Below are 16405 nucleotides of genomic sequence, written 5' to 3'. Positions count from 1 at the left end.
GAAAATGGAAAGTGTTCATCTCCTATCTAAAGGCAGTCCAGTGTACAAAAGCCCTCCACTCTACCAAATCCAATAGCAATTTTATATTCTTGTCCCTCTTAATCCCTTCAACAACTTTCAATGCAGTCGAACAAACTCCTCCTTGAAAAACTTTCCTCATCACCTTCTGTAACACACCTTTCCTGTAACTCACTGGCCTCACCTTGGCCCCGTTTGCAGGCTCTTCAGTTAGGTATCTAATAGGAATCTCAAATCACACACATCCATATTAGAACTCTTGATTAATCCTGCCATGTCCATGCCTCCCAGACATCCCCATATAAATACATGGCACCACTATTTATCTCGTGGCTCAGACCAGCCACCTAGGAGTCATTCTCTTCACTTCCCTCTAATACCTCCAAACTCTAATCAATCAACAAATCCTATCAAGTCTACCTTCAACTGATATATATTAGAATCAGGTGATTTCTCTCCATCTCTGCTTTTATTACTCTAGTTCCAACAAGCATCATCTTTTACATGGATGATGGCAATAGCCTTGGAATTGGTTTGCTTTCCTATACTCTTGTTCCTATATAGTCTATTCTCCTCACAGAAATGAGAGTGATCTTTTATTTTGTTTTTGTTTTTGGTTTTTTTTGCGGTACGCGGGCCTCTCACTGTTGCGGCCTCTCCCGTTGCGGAACACAGGCTCCGGACGCGCGGGCCCAGCGGCCATGGCTCACGGGCCCAGCCGCTCCGCAGCATGTGGGATCTTCCCGGACCGGGGCACGAACCCATGTCCCCTGCATCGGCAGGCGGACTCTCAACCACTGCGCCACCAGGGAAGCCCGAGAGTGATCTTTTAAAAGCCAAAATTGTGCTTTCACTTCCCCTAACATACCAAGTTCTTTCCTGCTTCAGGGCCTTTGCACGTGTGGGTGTCTTTTCCTGGAACATCCTTCACCTGCTTGTTGAACGGCTGACTATTTCTAATCCTTCAGGTTCAGATCTAAATGTCACATCCTCAGAGAGCACTTATCTCCCTGTAGAAATTAGGTTCTCCCTCTCTACTATTCTCTATCACAGCACCCTGTTTACTTTTTAATAGGACTTGTAATTATATTTTTGTTTACTTGTTTATATTGTTAAGTTGTCAATCTTCATGAGACAGGTGCTGTGGATTGAATTTTATCCTCACAAAATTGATAAGTTGAAATCCTAACGCCCAATATGACGGTATTTGGAGACAGGGTGTTTAGAAAGTAATTAAGATTAAATAAAGTTATAAGGGTGGGACTCTAATCCTTTGATAGGTCTGGTGACCTTAGAAAAGGAAGAGAGAGGGAATTCCCTGGCGACCCAGCAGTTAGGATTCCGCACTTTCACTGCTGAGGGCCCAGGTTCAATCCCTGGTCGGGGAACTAAGATCCCGCAAGTCGCATGGCCAAAGAAAAGAAAAGAAAAGAAAAGAAAAGGAACAGAGGATCTCTCTCTATCTCCCCGCTCCGCCACAAAATGTACACACAGAAGAAAGTCCACGCAAGAACACAGAAGAAGAGAACACAGAGAAGGTGGCTGTCCAAAAGCCAGGAAGGGAGCCTTCCCCAGGAACTGAACTGGACTTGACCCTCCAGAACTGTGATAAATAAATTTCTGCTCCTTATACCACCCAGTCTGTGCTATTTTGTCATGGCAGCCCGAGCTGACTAAAACAGCAGGCTTACAGAGTAGGCTTGTTTCCACTTTTTCATCCCCTACACTTAGCATAGTAACTGCTACGTGTAGGCAGGTAAAAATTATTTGCTGAACAAATGAATGAGCTGCACACAAGCTTCCCCCTACTTGCACCACTGCTTCAGCTGTCTCTACCACCCCCAGGCCAATCCTCAGATAGCCCACCTGGGCTGCTTTGAGGGAAAGACAGAGCTAAATGTCACACTCATGTCACAGGTATTTGAAGAGCAGCTCTTCCTTTCTCCTGCCCCCTCCCCCACCCTGTCTGAGAGATTCCTGACGGATGACCACACCCCTTCCCTCTGCATAAGACAGCTCTATCCAGAGCCAAGCTTAACTCATCAAGATTGGCACATGAGATGAAACCTGTTTGCCTTCCCTGGAGTAACAGAAACCAGCTCTGTTGAGAAAACCAGGCCTGTCTGCTTGGTCCTCACTCAGGACTGGGTTAATAGAAAACTGGGTTTGGGGTTTTCCAGGCTTGTTCCTATTTTCTGTGAGTAACCGTGGCCTGCAGTGCAATGACCTGTGAACAGCGGGGAGGAGGCCTGGGTGTTACCCACCCTGCCTCGGGCATGGAGGTCGGTGCTTCTTTTGGGAGCCCCCGTGTGGGGAGCTGGGGGCGCTGCAGCAGCCTCCCTAGGACACAGGCCACGCTTGAGGTGCAGAGTGGAGAACTCAGGCCCTGGTCCTGGGTAGAGCTCCGCGGCCTCCCTGTGTGGTCATGGGTGAGGCCGGCTCAAAGCTGCCAGAGTTACATCTCCAGCCCAGACCGCTGAAGTCCAGATCCGGAAACCCAACAGCCAAATGTCTCAGAGGCATCTCTCCACTTCTCACCACCTGCACTGCCACCTCCCTTTCTCTCCTGACCCCGCCACGTCCCCACCACGTGTCCATCCCTGCAGTGACCTCCCTGCCTCCGGCCTTGCCCCGCAGTCCATTCTCCTCACAACAGCCAGGAGAAGCTTTGAACACACAAGTCAGATGATGTCACCCTTTTGCTCAGAACCCTCCAGTGACTTCCCAGCCCACGTAAAGGCCAAAGCCCTCCTGTTGGCTACGAGGCCCCCCACCATGGGCTCCTCCCTCCCATCCTCACCTCTGGCCCCATTTCATAGGACTCACCCCACTGTTCAATCTCTTCTGCTACCCTGGCCTGTGTTCGTCAGAGTACTTCAGAGAAACAGAACCAATAGGATCATATTATAACTATGGTGAGAGAGATGGATTTTAAGGAATTGGCTCACACTGTTGTAGGGGCTGGCCAGGTCTATAATCTACAGGGCAGGCCAGCAGGCTGGAAATTCAGGCAAGAGCTGATGTTGTAGTCTTGAGTCTGAGGGCTGAAAACTCAAGCAGAAGTTCTGTGTAGTCTGGGGGCAGAATTCCTTCTTCCTCAGGGGCAGCTCAATTTTTGCTCTTAAGGGCTTCAGCTGGTTGAATGAGGTCCCCCCACATTACAGAGGGTCATCTGCTCTACTCAAAGTTGACTGATTTAAGTGTTCATCACATCCCCAAAAATGTCTTCAAAGCAACAGCTAGACTGGTGTTTGACCAAAGAACTGGGCACCATGACTTAGCCATAAAATGAACATCACGGGACTTCCTTGGTGGCACAGTGGTTAAGACTCTGTGCTCCCAATGCAGGAGGCCTGTGTTCGATCCCTGGTCAGGGAACTAGATCCCACATGCATGGCGCAACTGAGAGTCCACAGCTAAGGAGCCTGCCTGCCGCAACTAAGACCCAGTGCAACCAAATAAATAAATTAATTAAAATTAAAAAAAAAAAAAGAACATCACATGGCCTCTTTGTCATTTCTTGAAGACAGGGTCATCCTTTCTCAGGACCTTTGCCCTTACTATTTTCACTACCCAAATGTTCTGCTCCCAGATATCCACATGGCTCCTAGACAACCCCATAGCCCATTTCCTCCCTTTCTTTGGATTTTGCTCAGTGTCACTTATGGAAGCCTTCTTTGATAGCTCCACCTTAAGTTACAAGCCTTCCTCCGGCCCTAGCTCTCGCAGGCCTTCTCTGCTGGCCTTCCCTATGTGGTGATCTCAGGTGAGGCATGTCTCAAAGGTGCAATTTTCTACTGTTACTGTCCAGTCATAAACAATTTTGTCATAGACTAGAAGCTCCTTCGTAAACAGACCTTATTTAACTTGTACACCAGCCAGAGCGTCCGCTGTTATCTCTCTGCTTCAAACTCTCCTTTCTGTACTCTCCCTTGTGAGGCTGGAGCTGGGACTCTGACACCCACATTTCTCCTTTGTGAACTGGCTTCCTGTTAGGCTCTGTCATGAAGGGATGCTACAGGGTGTTTTAAGGGTACCTGGGATTTGATTAATCTGTGTGACACACAGATATGGAATTGACCATCATGAAGGAAGAAGTTTGCTCAGTTCCCTAGAAACAGGAGGCATGGCACACCACTCAGGGTCACATGGCGAAGCACCAGGGTGGGTCAGGGGGCAAAAGGGGTGAGGAATAAACATGGGCAAGAGTTTTTATTGTGGTTTTCACTGGAAGGAACAGGCAAGGCAGGGTAAGCAGGCTTAGGGTTGGCTAGTTTGAATAATTTCAGTGGTCTCTGAGGTATAGGGACAGTCCTTAGTTGTCTGGTACCCGGCCTTGGAGTGATTAGGGTGGATGGATAGTGGCCCAGAGTGTGAGAGCTCAACAGAGGAGATGGTTGGGATCATGGGGTCTGGATCAGTTGGTTTGCATATGAAAAGAACGCTCTAAGGCAAGTTGTTTGCCATCTCTAGAGGGGATGTTAGCTAGCCTTGGAAGAAGCAATCCCTCCAAGGTCAGTAAGGCCCCAGAATGCCCAAGCAACAAATAACAGGAAATTAAAAGGTGTGATTAATACACAGGGAGAGAGAACACGCAAGGACGGTGGTAGCAGAAGAAACTTGCTTTTGGTTTCCTATGGGCTCTCTGATGGCTTACACTTTCTGAGTATCACCCCAGGGATGCTTCTAACCCCTGGTAACAGCAGTTCCTTCCTGTAGCAGCAGCTGCATCCAGTCACAATCTCCATCACTTGCAGAGACAGCTCCATGGCGCTTTTCTCCGAGATACCAGCATGAGCTGGCCAGTGCCCTGTCCCCGAGACGTCTGGTTCTCAGCCCCGTGGGACCCTCTTCCAGGTTCAGAGACACCAACATCATCTAAGCAGTGACTCATCCTTAAGGATGTGAGTTTCAGCTCTGCAGTGCCCCTCCTCTACGCTCAACCGTTTTGATTATTCACACTTCTTCTCTTAGTTCCTTCAACCCTGGGGGTGGTAGCTGCTTCCTCCAATTGCTATGTCTATGATAAATTGGTGTATTTTTTATTGCTCTTTTACTTACCTCATTAACAACTGTATATCTAGTTTGCAATGATTTATAATCAGTTCTCTCTGTTCAAATAACTAGTGGGGTTCTGTCTCCCCGTTGGACCCTAGCTGATTGAGAAATTGGTACCAGAAGAGGAATTTTTTGACAATGCTTTGGTTGTGTTCTTGGAGTTGAACTCAGTGCTGACCTCCCTGACGATGGGAAATACTAGCAATCCATGGTGTGCAGTGACTTCTTGATGGATCAAATTTTCACCTGTGGTTGATTGTGATGAAGTGCCCTATTGAAAGGGCTATTTGACAGAGTGGCTGTTTCACTTGGTCTTAGGGCACTAATAAGAACTACAAGGACTATGGTGTGGGATGAATACTTCTGAATGCCCTAGAGTGCCTACAGAGAGGGAATGACAAGCTCAAATGAATAATCAGTTGGGATTAAGGCTGAATTTGAGGAGTAATTAACATGTTTTAGAAATGGATGGTATGACTGTCACTCAAAGATGATTTGATTATACAATGATTATTGCAACTTTGCATCTCGTCATTCAGGGTAGAGAATTAGATGTCTTCGTTTGAATGAAGGACAGTTGTAACTTGTTAGAAAGAAAAATAGAGTGTTTTTAATTTTCTTAAGGAAGTTAAAATATGTGAAGAAGGTACATAGGGATGCTGAATAGCCAAAGGGACGGATTGTGCCATTAAATAATCTGTTTTCTGTTGGCTCCAACCCACCCTTCTATACTCTACATTGTGATGCTGGGGCAGGGACCAGAGTAACCATATTTCTGCTTTGCCAAAAGCAGGTTCCTCTTAGGCATTATGAATAGGTGGTACATGACGGGGCTACAAGATTGGAGGAGGAAGAAGGAACTGGTTTCTTCCCTTGGGCTTCCTGAACTTGTGAACATCCTCCAGCAATGCTTCTTCACCCTGGCCGCAACACTTCCTTCCTGGGGAGGATGCTGAATCTAGTTTGCAGTATTTCCAACACTTGCGTACCAACCTTATTGTGCTTCACCCAGAAAATCCAGCAACAGCTGAACAGTCCCCCCTCCTCAGAAATCTGAGTATCAGCTCAGCAGGGCCACTCCGCTAAGCTTGAGTTTTAATAATTTAAATATCTTCCATTTGTTCTCCCAGCCTAAGGGGCAGTAGATGCTTCCTTAATTGCTGCCTCCAAGATACCTTACTGTTCTTTTCTTGCATTGTCAGTTAACCGGTTAATAGCTTTATACCTAGGTAACAATTCTTTATATTAAAATCTCTGCTCAGGGTTTCCCTGGTGGCACAGTGGTTAAGAGTCCGCCTGCTGATGCAGGGGACACGGGTTCGTGCCCCGGTCCGGGAAGATCCCACATGCTGCAGAGCGGCTGGGCCCGTGAGCCATGGCTGCTGGGCCTGCGCGTCCGGAGCCTGTGCTCCGCAACGGGAGAGGCCACAACAGTGAGAGGCCCGCGTACCACAAAAAGAAAAAAAAAAAGAAAAAAAAATCTCTGCTCAAATAACCAGTGTAATTTCTATCTCTTGATCAGACTCTTCCTGACACACACACACTTTTCAAAGTGTCTTTCAAATGGAGAATAGTGCCTGACATTGTAGGCACTCAAAAAAATATTTGTTGAACTAACGGCAATAGCACCTAGTGAGTTCTTACCACCTCAGGCTTTGTTCGAAGTGCCCTACATGTATCATTTCATCATCAAAATAATCTCATGAGATAGGGACTCTAATTCCTAATAAAAAAATAAATACTGATACGTGGTCAGTGGTTAAACTGACTGTACTGCTGGGTAAGGCAGGGAAACTTGATCTAGTGCAGAAGTTAGACCATGTAAGATTGGGTCTTCAGATGAAATGTTAGCAAACGACTCAGGATGATCAGCTAAAGCATAGAGGGTGTACTCTCAGGTAGGAATCTACAAGGAAAAACAGGGCTCATGAAGACTGACTCCCAGTCCAAAGACAAGGATGGGCTTCTAAGAGCGAAAGGCACTGTACAATATAAGGAGAGGTGACTGGCTGGTTAAATGAATCTTTAGCTTGTCGGCACAGGACTGTTTGGCTTGTAATGAAGCAGAGCCCCAATTCCATTTGTGGCTTTTAAGGACTTTATTGACCCAGTAGGTCCAGTAGGTTGAGTCCAAGTAGTACATCTGAAACACAGATCACAAACATAACAAGTTCATCATCAGGCTGGCTTTTTTTTTTTTTGCGGTACGCAGGCCTCTCACTGTTGTGGCCTCTCCCGTTGCAGAGCACAGGCTCCGGACGCGCAGGCTTAGTGACTATGGCTCACGGGCCCAGCCGCTCTGCAGCATGTGGGATCTTCCCAGGCCGGGACACGAACCCGTGTCCCCTGCGTCGGCAGGCGGACTCTCAACCACTGCGCCACCAGGGAAGCCCCAGGCTGGCTTTTGTGTTTGTTGTTGATTTGTTTTCTGCTGATTCTGATCAGTTCTCCAAGAGGGATGCACTTTGGTTCCTTCTTTTGGGACCCTGATTGATTGTTTTCTTGCATTTTATTAGCAATACAGGCTCGAGTCATGCAGTATACTGCATATGCTCAAGACTCAGCAAAAATTTCCTTTTATCACCTCATTTTTACTGATAAGGAACCTGAGCCACAGAGCAAGTAAATAACTTTCCCTTGGTCACACAGCTGGCAATAGAGCCAGAGGTTGGTAGGGGTGCTAGGTGCCTTACTCTTCATGGAACTCAATTTCCTGATGCCATTATGCTCCGCAGGTACTCACTGAGGCCCAGCCTCCCTAGTCAAGCAGACTGACTTTAGAACTGTTAAGAGTTGGTACATTTAACCAGTTTGATATACTGTTTCTATTGGGAAGAGAGAGAGAGAGAGAGAGAGAGAGGGAGGGAGGGAGGGAGGGAGGAAAGGAAAGAGAAAGAGAGAGAGAGAATGAAAGAGAGAGAATGAGAATATAGTGTGGTTAAGAGTATGGATTTTAGTGGGAAATAGATCAAGGTTAAAATCCCAGATCTGCTTTATGCTGCTTAAAACTGCTGTAAAATAAGCAAATTACCTAGTTTTTCTAAGGGTTAGTTTCCTCATCTGTAAAGTGAGGGAAATAATACATAGCAAGAAGGGCACTCAGTTTAATCTATTTTTAGGTAATGGTTTTTAGAACAGCCCTACCAATTTATGATCTATGACTGCCCTCTAGAGGTAAAATTAAAACATTGTCTCCATAACCATGCTAAATACAATCCCTGAAAGCCTCTTTCTTCCCAAATTGTCCAGCCAAAAAGCAGTAGTTTCTGCAAATCAAATTGCCCAATAACAACTGGTCTTTAGTGACTCCAATATTTTTGAACTGAAATATCAGACTTCCTTGAAGAGAAACAGGAAGGCTTGGCCCAGTTGCGTAATGCAGGGCAGAATGGCCCCAAAGAATTAATTGCCATGAAAAATAAGTTACCCGCCACCACCAATAACACACACGCACGCACACACACACACACACACACACACACACACACACACGGCATGAAAGCCAGCTGGCTTCACAAACAAGTTTTCCACACTTTAAAGAAACAAATTATCCCTATCTTATGCCAACTATTTCAAATACACTGCTTCCCAACGCCCCGCCAAAAAAAAACCCCACAAAAAAACCTGGAAAATCTGACCAGTTTATTACGGTAAAATGGTTCACTATCCTCATCTTAAACTTTTTGGGGTTTGGAAGTTTAGAAAGATGATGCAGTGTGTAACTTGTGTATAAACACCCTCAGCACAGATGGGACCAGTCCCCTACAATTAAGTATGTTAATATCTCTGCCATAAAACATACTAAGTGGGACAAATAAAAACTGTAGTCTCACAGATCAAGTTTAGTGGCCAGGTGAGTTTGCTGAAAATGTACCCCCTTCCCCCAAAGAAAACCTGTTGCTAGTTTTCAGAACTTTTTGAATTTTGGAATTGCAGATAAGAATTGTAGACTTATATAACTGATGTCAAACCAATCTGGGATGCTAGTATGAGAAAAGAAAATTTAGCCCAAACTCATGAATATATTTGCAAAAATCCTAAAATAAAATGCTAACAAATAGAATCTGGCAACTTACAAAAAATCATATATCATGACTACCAGAATGTCATGACTACCAGAATGGAAGGTGCAGTACCACCACTGTGATTATGGGTTCAAGTTGGTGATCAGACCCATGAGACACAAATAGATTTTTTAAAAATATTTATTTATTTATTTGGCCACACTGGGTCTTAGTTGTGGCACATGGAACCCTCGTTGCTGCGTGCAGGATCTTCATTGCAGCATGCGGAATTTTTAGTTGCGGCATGCGGGATCTAATTCCCTGACCAGGGATGGAACCCGGGCCTCCTGCATTGGGAGCATGGAGTCTTAACCACTGGACCACCAGGGAAGTCCCACAAATAGATTTTAATCTAGAATACAAAGCAGGATATATGGCAGATGCCATTTTCATCTTCTTGGGAGGCCCAGCAGTTACCCAAGTACACAGATTCTTTTGTCACTTACCCACAGGTCATGTACAGGAGAGCCAAGGTGTGTGAGGGTCACCTTGACTTATAGAAGCTGAAGCCTCTATTTCCCACCAATAATTTACACCATTTTGGATGTGTAAGCCCATTGACAACCCCCCAAAATTTAAGCACACAACAAAGGAAGTGTACACTATAACCCCCTTTTATCTTAACTCTACTGTTTCTAAGGAAACATTATTGTGGAAGACCAAGTTCAGTGTCAGGCAGGCTTGCATCAGCCCAGGTCCGATATTAATTTTCACTTTACTCACAGAAAGATAAGTTAACATTAGGAAATCTATCACTGTGATTTGCTAATTAACTGATAAAGGAGAAAATCAGATGATCCTTTCAAAAACTCAAAAATACCGCTCAACAAAATGAAACAGAGATTCCTTATAAAAATGCTTAGCAAATTGAGAATAGAAGGGAACTTTTAAAAGGTATCTACCCCAAACCTAACCTTTATACTTAAGATGAAAGTTTGGAAGCATTTCCATTGAGTCAGGAACAAAGGAAGATTGCTCACTGTCACCTTACTAATCACCACTATCCCGACTTCCTAGCCAATGTAATAAGTGAAATAAATACAAGGGATAAGAATTAGGAAGAGACAACACTGTTTCTATTTTCAGGTTATATTACTGTCAATTTAGGAAATCTACAGAAAAACTATTTGAACTAATAAAAGAGTTTGGCAGGGCTACTAGATATAAGATCAACATACAAAAATCAACAGATTACCATACTGATTGTAATAGGAATAAGAAACTAGAAGATGTGATAGGCAAAAAGTTACCATTCACAATGTCATTTAAAATGATCATGTATCTAGGGATATATCTTAAAAAAAACATGCTAGACATTTACAGAGGAAAATACAAAGTATTCCCGAGTTATAAAACGAATATTTTAAAAATGGAGAGATATAACATGCTTATGCATGGGAATACTATCATAAAGATGTCACTCCTCCCTTAAAATAAATCTACAAATTCAATTCATTCCAGTAAAAATGTATGAGGATTTTTCATGTAATTTGATAGGTGGATTCTAAAATTCATATGAGGGCTTCCCTGGTGGCGCAGTGGTTAAGAATCCGCCTGCCAATGCAGGGGACACGGGTTCGAGCCCTGGCCCAGGAAGATTCCACATGCTGCAAAGCAACTAAGCCCCTGCACCGCAACTACTGAGCCTGTGCTCTAGAGTCCGCAACCCACAACTACTGAGCCCGTGTGCCGCAACTACTGAAGCCCACGCACCTAGAGCCCGTGTGCTTTAGGTGTGTTGTCCGCAACAAGAGAAGCCACCGCAATGAGAAGCCCGCGCACCGCAATGAAGAGTAGCCCCCCTCGCCGCAACTAGGGAAAGCCTGTGCGTGCAACAAAGACCCAACGCAGCCAAAAATAAACATAAAAATAAATTAATTAAATAATTTTAAAAATAAAATAAAATTCATACGAAAGAGTAAACACCCAAAATATACAAGGTAATTCTGAAAAAAGAACAAGATACAAGATATAAAAATTTATCATTAAACTATAGATATTAAATAGGATAGAATTAATTCAGGATCATTCTAAAGGGGTAGAGAGCCCAGATACAGACCAAAAACGCTGGAGACGATATATGACAGAAAGGGCACAATCAATCCTACAGGATGATAGAATGGGGGCATTGGACCGTGTTAATAAATAACATAAGAACTATAATATAGGAAAAATCAGCTTTCCATCTGGAAAATCTCTGTAGATCAACAGGAAGAAAACAACCTAATGGGGAAAAAAAACCCTAATGATATGTTCTAGCAAATCTCAACATAGGAAAACACCATGGCCATCCTCAGCATCATTAATATTCAGATAAATACAAATCAAAGCCACACTGAGATACCACTTCACACCAACTAGGTTGGCTATAATAAAAAAGACATACAATAACAAGTGTTGGCGAGGACGTGAGAAACTGGACCCCTCATACATTAATGGTGGGAATGTAAAATGGTTCAATTGCTTTGGAAACAGCAAAAATGTCCTTTATTGTCTCTCTCTCTTTTTTTTTTTTTTTTTTGCGGTACGCGGGCCTCTCACTGTTGTGGCCTCTCCCGATGCGGAGCGCAGGCTCCGGACGCGCAGGCTCAGTGGCCATGGCTCACGGGCCCAGCCGCTCCGCGGTATGTGGGATCTTCCCGGACCGGGGTACAAACCCGTGTCCCCTGCATCGGCAGGCGGACTCTCAACCACTGCGCCACCAGGGAAGCCCTATTGTCTCATTTTTATAGATGAGGAACCTGAGCCACAGAACAGTGAAACAATCTGCCCTTGGTCACACAGCTGGTAAGTGATACAACCAGACTTAGACAGAGTTCCTCTAAAAGCTGAATGCAGAGTTACCATATGACCCAGCAATTCTATTCCTAGGTATATGTCCCAAAGAATTGAAAAAGTAAGTCCACACAAAACGTGTACAAGAATGTTCATAAAAGTATTATTCATAATAGCCCACAGTCCATCAACTGACGAGTGGATAAATAAAATGTGGTATATTCATATAGCAGATTATTATGCAGTAAAAGGAAATGAAGTACAGACACATGCTACAGCATGGAGGACCCTTGAAAGAATTATGCACGTGAAAGAAGCCAATCACAAAAGACTACATATTATGCGATTCCACTTATATGAAATATCCAGCATAGGCAAATCCACAGAGTCAGAAAGTCAATCAGTGGTTGCCAGGGGCTGGGGGGCAGGGGTAACAGGGAGTGACTGGTATGGAGCATCTTAGGGGGAGGGATGAAAATGTTCTAGAATTAGATAGTGATGATGATTGCACACCTTTGTGAATGTACCAGAAAACACTGATTGAGCACTTTAAGGTGGTGAATTTTATGGTACATGAATTATGTCTCAATAAAGAACATGTTAAGCACCTTTCAAGCAAAACGAAACAAAAACAAAAAACAGAATTGACCAAACTCACTACAGATGTCTGTCAGAAAATCCTGCCCAAGCATCTGATTTGCCACATCTGCCCAAGCCCTCCTCCTCCCCTGCTGGCCCTCCGCAGGCTCCTATTCATTCTCCTCTTCCTCTGCTCGCCCTCACCTGTCCACTTCCATGATGTCAGCTCCACAGGCTCCCGAATTTCGGTCTCCATCTCACACTCAGCACACCCCTAACCAGCATCCATCCTTACTCCTGCACACCTGTTCCTTTACCACAGGAAAGAACACCGCCAGCCACCTAGTCATCAAGGCAAAAGCTGGGGAGTCGTCCTAGTGACCTCCCAGCCCCTTCTGTCCCACCTCCTGGCTCATTTGTCTCCACCTCTGCAGCCTCTGGCTTACTTCAGGTTGCATTGTCTCTTGCCTGCAAACAGACAAGAGGCAGAGAGCAGAACTGTATACACATCATTCCCTCACCTCCATCTCACCAATTCATTCACCACTCTGCAACCTGAGTGATTTTCTAAAAGACAAATCTAACCCTGTTACCTCCCAGTTTAGAACATAGCCTATTCTTGACCAATAACGGCTAACAATGATTGTGATTCACTTGTTGCCATTTGCTAAGCATTTTGTATGAATTATTTAATGCTGCAACAACCGTATGAGGTAGAAATGATTATTATTACTCCTCCATTATGGATAAGAAAACCAAAGCTGATTTTTCTGTACCTGTTGAATGTGATTAATGTTAAAACAACTTTATTGAGGTGTAATTTACATATCATGAAATATGCCCATTGTAAGTGTGTACTTGGATAATTTTTAGTAAATTTACAGTTTGACAACTCTGTAAGTCACAACCCAGTTTTAGCACATTTCCATCATCCCCAAAAGTTCCCTTGTGCCCATTTTCAGTCAGTCCCTTCTTCCACCCCCAGGGCCAGGCAAACAGCTGATCTACTTTCAGTGACTATAAATTTGCTTTTTATGGACATGTTATAAAAATGAATTCATACAATATGTAGCCTTTTGTGATTGTGTTTACATTGTGTTTTTGAAGTTCACCTATGTTGTAGCATGTAAGTTTTATCCTTTTATATAGCTGAATAGCATTCCATTGTATGGCTATACTATCGTTTGTTTATCCATTCACCAGTTGATATTCAATGGATTCCACTTTTTAGCTATTTATGAACAATGGTCCTATGAACACTTCATGTGCAAATCTTTGTGTAGACATATGTTTTTACTTCTCTTGGATAGATACCTAGGAGGGGAATTGCTGGGTCATAAATAGGGTTTAAATTTTAGTAGCTGCCAAACTCTTCAAAGTGGTTGTACCATTTTACATTCCCATCAGAAATGTATGAGGACTCCAATTTCTTCACACCCTCACCAACATTTGTTATTATCTTTTTTTATAGCCATTCTAGTGACTGTGTAGTGGTATCTTATTTTTGTTTTAATTTGTGTATATCAAATGATTAATGATCTTGGGCATCTTTTCATGTGCTCGTTAGCTCTTTGTACCTTCATATCTTCTTTGGTGAAATGTCTACTCAAATTTTTGCCTATTTTTAAATTGGATAATATATTTTCTTATTATTGAGTTGTAGGAGTACATTATATATTCAGGATATATATCCTTTATCAATCATTGAGAGTGAGGTATTGAAAAGCCAAAACTATAATTGTTTATTTCTCTTTTCAATTCTATCAGTTTTTGCTTCATGTATTTTGGGACTTCTTTGTTAGGTATGTATAGATTTATAGTTGTTACATCTCCCTGATGTCTTGACTCTTTTATCATTATAAATATTCCTCTCATTGCCAGTAACATTTCTGACATTAACACAGCCACTTCAGCTCTGTTAGAGTTACAATTTGCATGGTCTCTTTCCATCCCTTTACTTTCTACCTGCCTGTGTCTTTGAATCTGATTTGTGTCTCTCATAGATAGCATATAATTGAATCTTGCTTTAAAAAAAAAAAATCCAATCTGACAATCTCTACTTTTTTTTTTTTTTTTACAATCTCTACTTTTTGATTGAATTGTTTAGTCTATTCACTTTTAGTGTAGTTATTCATATGGCTGGCTTTATGCCTGTCATTTTGCTATTTATTTTCTATATTTATCCTGTTTTCTTTTGTTTCTCTTCCCTCTTTGACTGCCTACTTTTGTGCTAAAATATTTTTTAGAGTACCATTTAAATTTATTTGTTGATCTTTTTTAAATGGTATTTTATTGAGTCATCCAAATTCACTCAAGAACTTCAGCCATTTTACTTACTCAAACTATATTTGTAAGTAGAGTGGTTGCTCTGGGGACTGCAGTATTCATCCTGACTTACTATAATCTTCTTTAGGTTAATATTAGCTTAAAAACGGTTAAATATAGCAACTTTGCTCCAATATAGCTTCATTTCATACCCCCTCCTTTGTGTTATTATTGTTACATGTATTACATCTATATATGTTATAAACCCAACATACAGTGTTATAATTAGTGATTCATAAAATCTTATATCGTTTAAAGAAATTAACAGGAGAAAAGAGAATATATATTTGTACAGTTTTTTAAAATTAATTAATTTTTGGCTGCATTGGGTCTTCGTCACTGCACGTGGGCTTTCTCTAGTTGCGGCGAGGGGGGCTACTCTTTGTTGCGGTGCACGTGCTTCTCATTGTGGTGGCTTCTCTTTTTGCAGAGCACGGGCTCTAGGTGCGCGTGCTTCAGTAGTTGTGACATGAGGGCTCAGTAGTTGTGGCAAATGGTCTTAGTTGCTCTGCAGCATGTGGGATCTTCCCGGACCAGGGATGGAACCTGCGTCCTCTGCGTTGGCAGGCGGATTCTTAATCACCGCGCCACCAGGGAAGTCCCTGTACGGTTCTTTTTTTAAAAAATAAATTTGTTTATTTATTTATTTTTGGCTGCATTGGGTCTTCGTTGCTGCGTGCAGGCTTTCTTTAGTTGCGGTGAGCACGGGTTTCTCACTGCAGTGGCTTCTCTTGTTGTGGAGCATGGGCTCTAGGTACGCGGGCTTCAGTAGTTGTGGCATGTGGGCTCAGTAGTTGGGCTCGCGGGCTCTAGAGCGCAGGCTCAGTAGTTGTGGCAGACGGGCTTAATTGCTCTGTGGCATGTGGGATCTTCCTGGACCAGGGCTCGAATCCGTGTCCCCTGCATTGGCAGGCGGATTCTTAACCAATGTGCCAGCAGGGAAGTCCCTGGTTATACTTACCCACATATGTCACTTTTCTGGTGCTCTCCATTTCCTTCTGTAGAGTCAAGTTACCACTGGTGTTATTTCCTTTCACTGTGAAGGACTTTATTTATATTTCATGTAAGTCAGGTCTGCTAGCAATGAATTCTCTCAGTCTTTGTTTATCTGGGAAAGTTTTTATTTCATCTTCATTTATTTTTTTAAATTCAATTTACTTAAACTAAAAAAAAATCCATTTGTGAAGGATAATTTTTTTGGACATAGAAACTTTTGTGAACAGGGTTTTTTGTTTTTTTTTTCTTTCAGCGTCTTGATTATGTTGTTCAAATGCCTTCTGGCCTCTGTTGTTTCTGTTGAGAAAAGGCTTGTCAGAACTGTACTTAAGAGTTCTTTTTTTATTTTTTGGCTGCACTGTTTGCGGGGTCTTAATTCCCTGACCAGGGATCGAACCCAGCTCCTCAGCAGTGAAAGCACCAAGTCCTAACCACTGGACCACCAGGTAATTCCCCTTTTTTACTTTTTATTTTGGCCGAGAACTCTACTTGTGAGTTCTGATGTGCTGTTTTTCTCTTGCTGCTTTCAAAATTTTCTGTGTTTTAGGCTTTCAACAGTTTGATGATAATGTGTCCAAATGTGGATTTCT

The sequence above is a fragment of the Monodon monoceros genome, unplaced genomic scaffold, assembly GCF_005190385.1.
Source record: "Monodon monoceros isolate NGI ecotype Baffin Bay Population unplaced genomic scaffold, NGI_Narwhal_1 Super_Scaffold_18, whole genome shotgun sequence".
Taxonomy (NCBI): domain Eukaryota; kingdom Metazoa; phylum Chordata; class Mammalia; order Artiodactyla; family Monodontidae; genus Monodon; species Monodon monoceros.
The sequence above is the reverse complement of the archived record's forward strand: the minus strand, read 5'-3'. Positions refer to the sequence as shown.